This window comes from Lolium perenne, chromosome 2, assembly GCF_019359855.2.
Source record: "Lolium perenne isolate Kyuss_39 chromosome 2, Kyuss_2.0, whole genome shotgun sequence".
Classification (NCBI taxonomy): Eukaryota; Viridiplantae; Streptophyta; class Magnoliopsida; order Poales; family Poaceae; genus Lolium; species Lolium perenne.
This window is the reverse complement of record NC_067245.2, coordinates 83,078,056-83,085,735: the sequence shown is the minus strand read 5'-3', so window position 1 is coordinate 83,085,735 and position 7,680 is coordinate 83,078,056.

Sequence of the window (7,680 nt, the reverse complement as noted above, 5' to 3'; positions counted from 1 at the left end):
TCAATTGTTTCCTTCAGAAGCTTGTTCTCCATCTTCAAAGCGTCATTCTCCTTCTTCATCTCATCATGCTCCTTAGTTTCAATGGCCCTGTTCTCCAGCAGCCGCTGGATTGTCTTCTGGACTGCCTTCGCCCAGTTGTCGCTAATGGTTATCTTCTCCTCCAGCTTCACTGGATCCTCCAGAAGGGCGATGCGCTCTTCTAGCGCCAGTCTCTTGTCATCTATGGCCAATAGAGCTGCTTCCATCTGCATATTTCTGGCGTTGGCATATTGGAGCGTCTCCCTGGCTTCAGTCACCAAGGTGGTTTGCCTCCTCAGCAGCATCTCGGTGTTAGCGGACACAAACTCCCTCTCGATCATATAGTTGCGACAAACCGATTCATTCCGAGCACCAATGCGGCGGAGTGGGGTACCATCTCCTGCACGCTCACCGAATTGATAGTAAGGCGACGTCGGGGGAATCTTACGATGGAACTTGTGGCGGATACGGGCGATGGCGCCCTGGATGGCGATCTCCACAGAATTCTCCCAATCCGGGTAGATGTCAGAATATGTCATGCCCGGGTCATCAAGGTCATCATCACTTCCTGGAATAAAGGTCTTGAACAACCAAGCCTCCGTGTCATGTTCCTTGCACAACTATCTGCCCTGGATGACCGGAGGTGGTATCCCAACTAGTGATGACATATCAAACAGTATGCTGCTGAGGTAGAAAGGTGCGTCTCCAGCACAAAACGTCTCGTCGTAGTCGGCCATCTAAAATTTACAAGAGAAGGCAAGATTAGAAAGGAATTCAAAAGAATAGATAAGTGTAGAAATAATTTTCATAATTATCATTTTAAACAAGTTTGTATCCTATGGTTTTCCAATTCCTAGGGTCTCGATCCTACAGGCAACACTATGCTCTGATACCATTTTGTAGCACCCTACCTTTTAAATAAAGGCAAGATACCTGTGTATAGTGCTATTCCCGGGATCACTGATAGCACACACATTTCAAATGAAGTAATCATAGCAATAGTATCAAATTTATTACAACGTAGATCCTCAGGAGATAAAAATAAAGTCTTACAAATTGCATAGCCAAAATAGACTAGCTCAAATATAAATGTTCAAAGCAAACACAACGGAAAATAACTGCAGTGAGCCTCCATTGTCTTCATGCGCCACAGGCAGACATGTTGGAATGTAGACTCGAGATCCTACCTAGTACTCCTCCTCAGACGAACCTGCACGTTTGAATATGCAGCCCCACGAATGGAGGTCAGTACAATGATGTACTGGCAAATGACACTTATATGGTGGATGTTTTGGGCTTAGCTATCTACATGATATTTGGCAAGTGGAGTTTAGGCAAATTTGCACAAAGCCAATTTTATCCTACATTTTATTTCAAATCAAAACATTTTGCAAAACTCATAATGATGTCATAAATAGTATCATGGTTACATCTCCCATGTACTATCCGACAGTTGCTACTCAATTTTAACTCATTTCAGAAAAGGTGATGAGATTCTTCCGTACATTCCCTGCCTAGAAAGCTCAAATTGTCCGTAACCGGGGACACGGCTAAGATCTTAGGTTTACTCTCGAGAGGTTGTGCACTTTCACCTTACGACCCACCCTTCCCAAGAGAAGAAATGAGACAAGATCTTTTAGAGGGAGGCTTCAACCATAACCAGCTAGACCCGTTCCCGTTTGGTAGCTAGCCACATCATCATGTCAAGCAACAAGTTTGGCCTCACAACTTACTTAATCCCCGTGAGCCCATAATACCATAAGGCTGCACCGGAAGCTAACTAAGACATGGACGACATCTTAATCTCTTTAACCCTGAGTGGCCATCCACAAGTGTACCCTCGTGCGATGACAACCACAATGTGGCCCTGAGTAGCCACTTTACAATTGCGCACTCTCAGGAATTCATCACTTTAGTCCCTAGGGCGCGTGAGGAGTCACTTTAGTCCCTAGGGCGCGTGAGCCTGAGCAGCCGCCCACCGATCAGCCAATCCACCCAGGTGTTTCATTAAGGTTGTTAATTTTAATTCCCAACACTCACAATCCAGAATATTCAAAACAGCGGTAGCATTTTGTTATTGCTAGGCATACTAAAATTACTAGCAATGGTTCAAGGATGGCTACACACTACTAGGATCTAAGCATAGCATAACTTTCGAAAAAAAAAATCCTACCATGCATACTAATTTATAAAACACTAATGCTTAACGAAAATAAGTAGGTAATTGAGTGTCACTTGCCTTGATCAAAGCAACCTGCACAATCACAGCAATCACAAGCACCACCTTGATCTCCTCCACAATCTATTCAAACAATTTACAACAAATAAACAAACATTCGATATGAACAATCATAGACATGTATGCATGCATGCTATGCAACAATTTAATTTCACACAAGAGGTGGTGTGTAAGTGTTGCATTATGTGCTCTCTGATATGTGTCATGTTAATAAAATATTCTGGACATATAATTTGATTTAGAAAAAATCATTAATCGGGTATCTATTTAACATATACTATCTTAATAATTAGCTACTGCAAGCATTAAGTGTTGTAAAAATATGAGTTTGACCTCCCTGGATAGGTTACAGTAATACAAAAGTAGTGCAATTGGAATTATTCGAAAACGATTTATAGAATTTGAATTATCTTCGAATTACTGATTCGGATAGATTTTACTAAAGCAAGTTTGTGCATGTATCAAAGTTGTACAAATCCTATACCAAATTAAAGTACATCTTCTGAGGATTCCAAAAAGTACAAAATCATCAAATTTGGACCAGTAGATTATTTTATACAATTTTTATAGTGTAATCTGGTCTATTTCTCTAATTGAAATTTGATGCGATATCTAACGCAGTACATATGCCATATTACTGCACAAACGTGTAGTACATACTGTAAGCTTTCCGAAACTATAAAGTTTACAAAATTTGGCCCTACGGTTGATTTTCTACGGATTTTACAAGATGGGTAACAAATCTGAGATTTAAATTTCAAATTTAAAACGCGTTTGACTAAACTGACCGGCGCGCTGACTGGGACGCTGACCAGGACGCCACGCGGCGCTACGCTATTCGTCGGTACCGATTCGGTACCGCCTTCTATCCTGCGCCGCGAGATCTGGATCGGACGGCAGAGAGAAAAAGAGAAAAAAATAAAAAGAAAAAGAGAGGGGCGGGCTCACCCGGCCGTCGTCGTTGCCGGCGGCGCGGCAGCTCGGTAGGTGGCGGGGGCGGTGGTTACGGCGGGTCTGCGGCGGTGAAGGCGTGTACGGCAGGCGGCGGCGCGCAGCGGGGTGATTGGTGGCGGCGGCACGGGCAATGGCGGGCTAGGGTGGCCGGGAGCGACGGCTGGAGGCGGCGGCGCCCGCGCGATCTCCGGCGAGAGATTGGCGGCGGCTGGCGGTGCAATAGGGGTGGCGGATTAGGGGAAAAGAACGCGGGGTCGCGGGGGTTTATAAAGGCGGGGGCACGGACGTCGAGGCGGCCTCGGATGGCTGAGATCGAACCGCGCCTATCTAGGTCAGGGGCGGCGGCGTGGAGTCCGCTTCGGACTCGAGGTGGAAGAAGGCGTGGGCCCCGCGTCAGGCGGTCCCACCCGTCAGCGTGAGGGGGCAGAGGCGGTTCAGCGCTACGGGCCGCTTCTCCCGCTGAGTGGGCCGGCGCGGTGCGGCCGTTTTGGGCCGAAATGGTCGGGCTGGCCCATTTGGCCGGTCCGAACCGTTTTCTCTTTTTTTTTGTTCTTTTCATTTTTCTTTTTTTCTTTTTACTGTTTTCTTCACAACTTTTGTTTTAGGAAACCAAATAGGGTCAAACCAGTTTCTAAATTTTTGTAAAATCCAGGGCTTTGATTTAAACAATGGAGAACAAAGTTTTGACACAATTTAGCCTGGTAGGGAAATAAAGTTCTTTGCAAATAGGATATGTAGCTATAGGTTTCCCAATTGTGCTTAACATTTTGTGTGTACATGAACAGATGCAAAGATGCCATGAATGCATGCAGGTTTTTGTATTTTGAAAACTAGGGATGTTACAACATGCCTTGGAGTGGAGTATGGATACTACTACTTATAGGAAGAACTTCCTTGCTAAGAAACGGCGTCGGCCGTACGCAACCATAGATGCACCAGCGGCTCTGCAGTTTGTCAAAATAAAAGGACAGAGCTGCAGTGACTTGAAGTCTCCAAATCTCATTGTGACTTGGTGCCACCATCTACCAACCATTTGAGATCCAATGTTCCAAACTATCTCTTATTTCGAACCTAAAAACAAAAATTATGAAAAAAATCCAGTAAAATGTAGATGCCTTGTTCTAAAATCTGTGAATATTTCATCCCACTCGGACGATTAGTTTGTGATTAAAGAGCTTTTTACGTATACGAGCACTAGTTTAAACTAAATACTCCCTCTGATTCATATTAATTGACTTCAATATGGATGTATCTAGAACTAAAATGTGTCTAGTACATCCATATTAGAGTCAATTAATATGAACCGGATGGAGTATATATTTGCTCACAAACCTTTGATTCAAATCGAATGAAACTTCACCAAAATATAAATCGAAATATGCACGATTAACTGGAAGTTCTTGAAATATTTCTGAGCAATTATAATAATTATTTAGTTTAAATTCTAAGTCGATCGCATACATTGGATCTGAGATGGATGGTGGATGGTGGCACCAAGTCACTGTGAGACTTGGAAGTATCAAGTCAGTGAGCTCTATCCCAAAATAAAAGCTTCGTGAAGGGGGCAGTTTGGTTCGAAAAAGAAGACAAAGTACAAGCAGTTGTCAAACAATACCCATATAGTCAAATGTACTCCTCTGATTCAAATGAATTGACTCAACTTTGTCTAGATATATGGATGTATCAAGTCACTGAAGCTAAAATAAAAGCTTCATGAAGGGGAAGTTTGGTTCGAAAAAATACGAGTACAAGCAAATTGTCAAATAGTACCATAAAGTCAAATGTACTCCCTCCGATTCAAACGAAATGACTCAACTTTGTATTTTGCATGTTAAAGGTTTTTCGTAAAACTTGGCCAATCTTAACATAGTTTGCCTTTCTAAAAAAGATATAAGCCCTAAGGCTCCTTTGATTCATAGGATGGGAAAACCATAGAAATATGAAAAACATAGGATTGAGATTTAATGGCTAGTTGAATCATATAGGAAGATGAGTTGTGTTTGATTGTGCCAAAGGAAATTTTCCATGAGGTATGACCTAATGTTTTATTCTTATAGGATTTGCACTGCAAGATTCCTATAGGATATGTTCCTATGAATCAAACAACTAGTGTGGGGAAAATTCACATGTGATCTAAATCCTACATAATTCCTATACAAATCATATATATGAATTTTAGTTGTTAGGTCACTTAAAATGACTTCACTTGAAGGGTTACATTTTTGTTTTTTCTGAATTAGTAGTGATGCCTAACCATATATATACCTAAACCAAGAGAATCAGCATAAACTTATGTATATTAATAGTAAGCGCATATATGAATGTTTTTTATCTACAAACCCAGGGTCATATATATGTACATAGAAACATGCATATATGCTAGTTTTTGTACCTTGGTGTGTTCCTCTTTTGGGCTATCTCTTTTTTGTTCACCGGTTCACAACCAACGCCCTAGATTAATTTGGCACTTAGAAAATAACATTTTGTTTTTGGCGCACTAACACAAATAGTAGTAGCACGGTCAACACTGTAGAGAAGTACAAAATAAATGTGTGTGGGTAATAATAAAATCCTTAATATGCCTTGAAAACCCACACGTACGCTCTTTCTAGGACAGAGGCAGTATGATGTAAGTCACCCACGCGCCGTCATCTGCCCGTTCGTGCTATGTCTCCCAAATCTTGAAATATCGTCAGTTATCCATTTCACGTCCACACTTCTCCCTCTCTCCACGGACTAGGAAAAAACCCTCTCTTCACTTCCCCTTCCCATTCCACCGATGGAGAGCCCAACCGACGCCGTCAACGCAGCAAAAGCGAAAGCCGCGCGGCTGGCCTTAGCCGCAGAGGAGGCGTCCAGAGACCGCAGCACGCATGGCCGCAACGGCGGCGATCATCGCCGCAGCGGATGCCAAAGACGAAGCGGAGGCCATTGCCGAAGGTCGGGCCATCGGTCGCTCATCGGCATCTGATGCTGTTGGTAGATGGGTCCACTCTCTTGGGAAGCATCCCCTAGATGACGAGGACGAGGTTGAACTCATCTTTGAACCACCGCCGCCGACCTTCGACGAGAATATCGTCGACGAGGGGGAGGAAGTATGTTCCGATTCACCTCTCTCCCTTATTCAACATAGCCCTGTATCGACTTGCGCTATGGTCTCTCCCTCTTTTTTTTGCGCTATAGCGTTTTGAATTAGCGTCAGAATCTTTTTAGATTCATATTCAGTATTAGTTGCAACTGCTACATATTTGCTTCACATCCGATTCACCTCTCTCCCTTATTCAACATAGCCCTGTATCGATTTGCTCTATGGTCTCTCCCTCTTTTTTTTTGCGCTATAGGGTTTTGAATTAGCGTCAGAATCTTTTTAGATTCATATTCATTATTAGTTGCAACTGCTACATATTTGCTTCACCTGTTTATTTGGCATGTATCAGGTTGCTACTGATGAGGTTGACAGCGATGTCGAGTCGCGTCATAGGAAGGCCAGGGCCACTCTCAACATGCTTAAGGCGGGGAAGTTCGACAAGTATTGGAGTGAACCCTGGACTGGTGCCAGGAACAGCTGCCCCTTCTGCACAAAGAGCATAAAGGTTGACTTTCGAAGCGTCCTGCAGCATGCCGAAGCCGGTGGGTCCGGCTGTCTCAAAGTTGGGGAAATCGTTAACCGATCCGGCTTCATAGCCAACCACATGGCCTATGGGCTATTCCTAAGGAAGAAATTGAACCAAGCTATCGAGACCGGTCGTGTGCCTCCTCCCAACCCCAAGCCACCAAAGATTAAAGGTATGGGCAGCAAGAAGCAGAAGAAGCAGGACCGGGAGGAGGCGACAGGAAGAAGATGGTAAATATACTCCGTAACTGTTGTGCATGTTTGTCTCTCCTACTGCTTCAAAAGCAGCATCTTTTGTTGAACTCTGTTTATGTTTGCTGCTCAGCAGCGTTTGTGGTGAACCTATTAGCTTAATTAGGGGTTGTTGAACTATGTCTGTGTTGAACCTTGCTTAATTAGGTTGTGTTGAACTCTGTTTGTGTTGGCGTGGGAAGGGGGCATGATGCTACCCTGAATTTGCGGACCCCAAAAAACTTGCAAATACGAGTGATGCATCCAAAAGGAACAAACTTTTACATGGTAGACCCTAGTCTGAAAGCAAGAAATGCGATCGGGTCCTTAACAGCCACCGCCGGATTGATCGGGTATTTTGCCTCCTACCGCATGTGACTTGTGCTCACCGAAGTTTGGGACCTCACGCATGGGCACCACACGTAAGTGACAGACTGTTGGTGTAAAAACTCGGGTGATTATTATACTGCATTAGTACAAAGTTTCCTATGGATTCAAGGGTTGGAAAGCCAAGTTAACTCATTTTCATGACTAAGAAGGAGCCAGGCTTACTTTTTCATTTTCATGTTTTAACTTGTTTAAATCTTGGTCAAACAAAGGATTTGACCAGGATTCAAATGGGCAT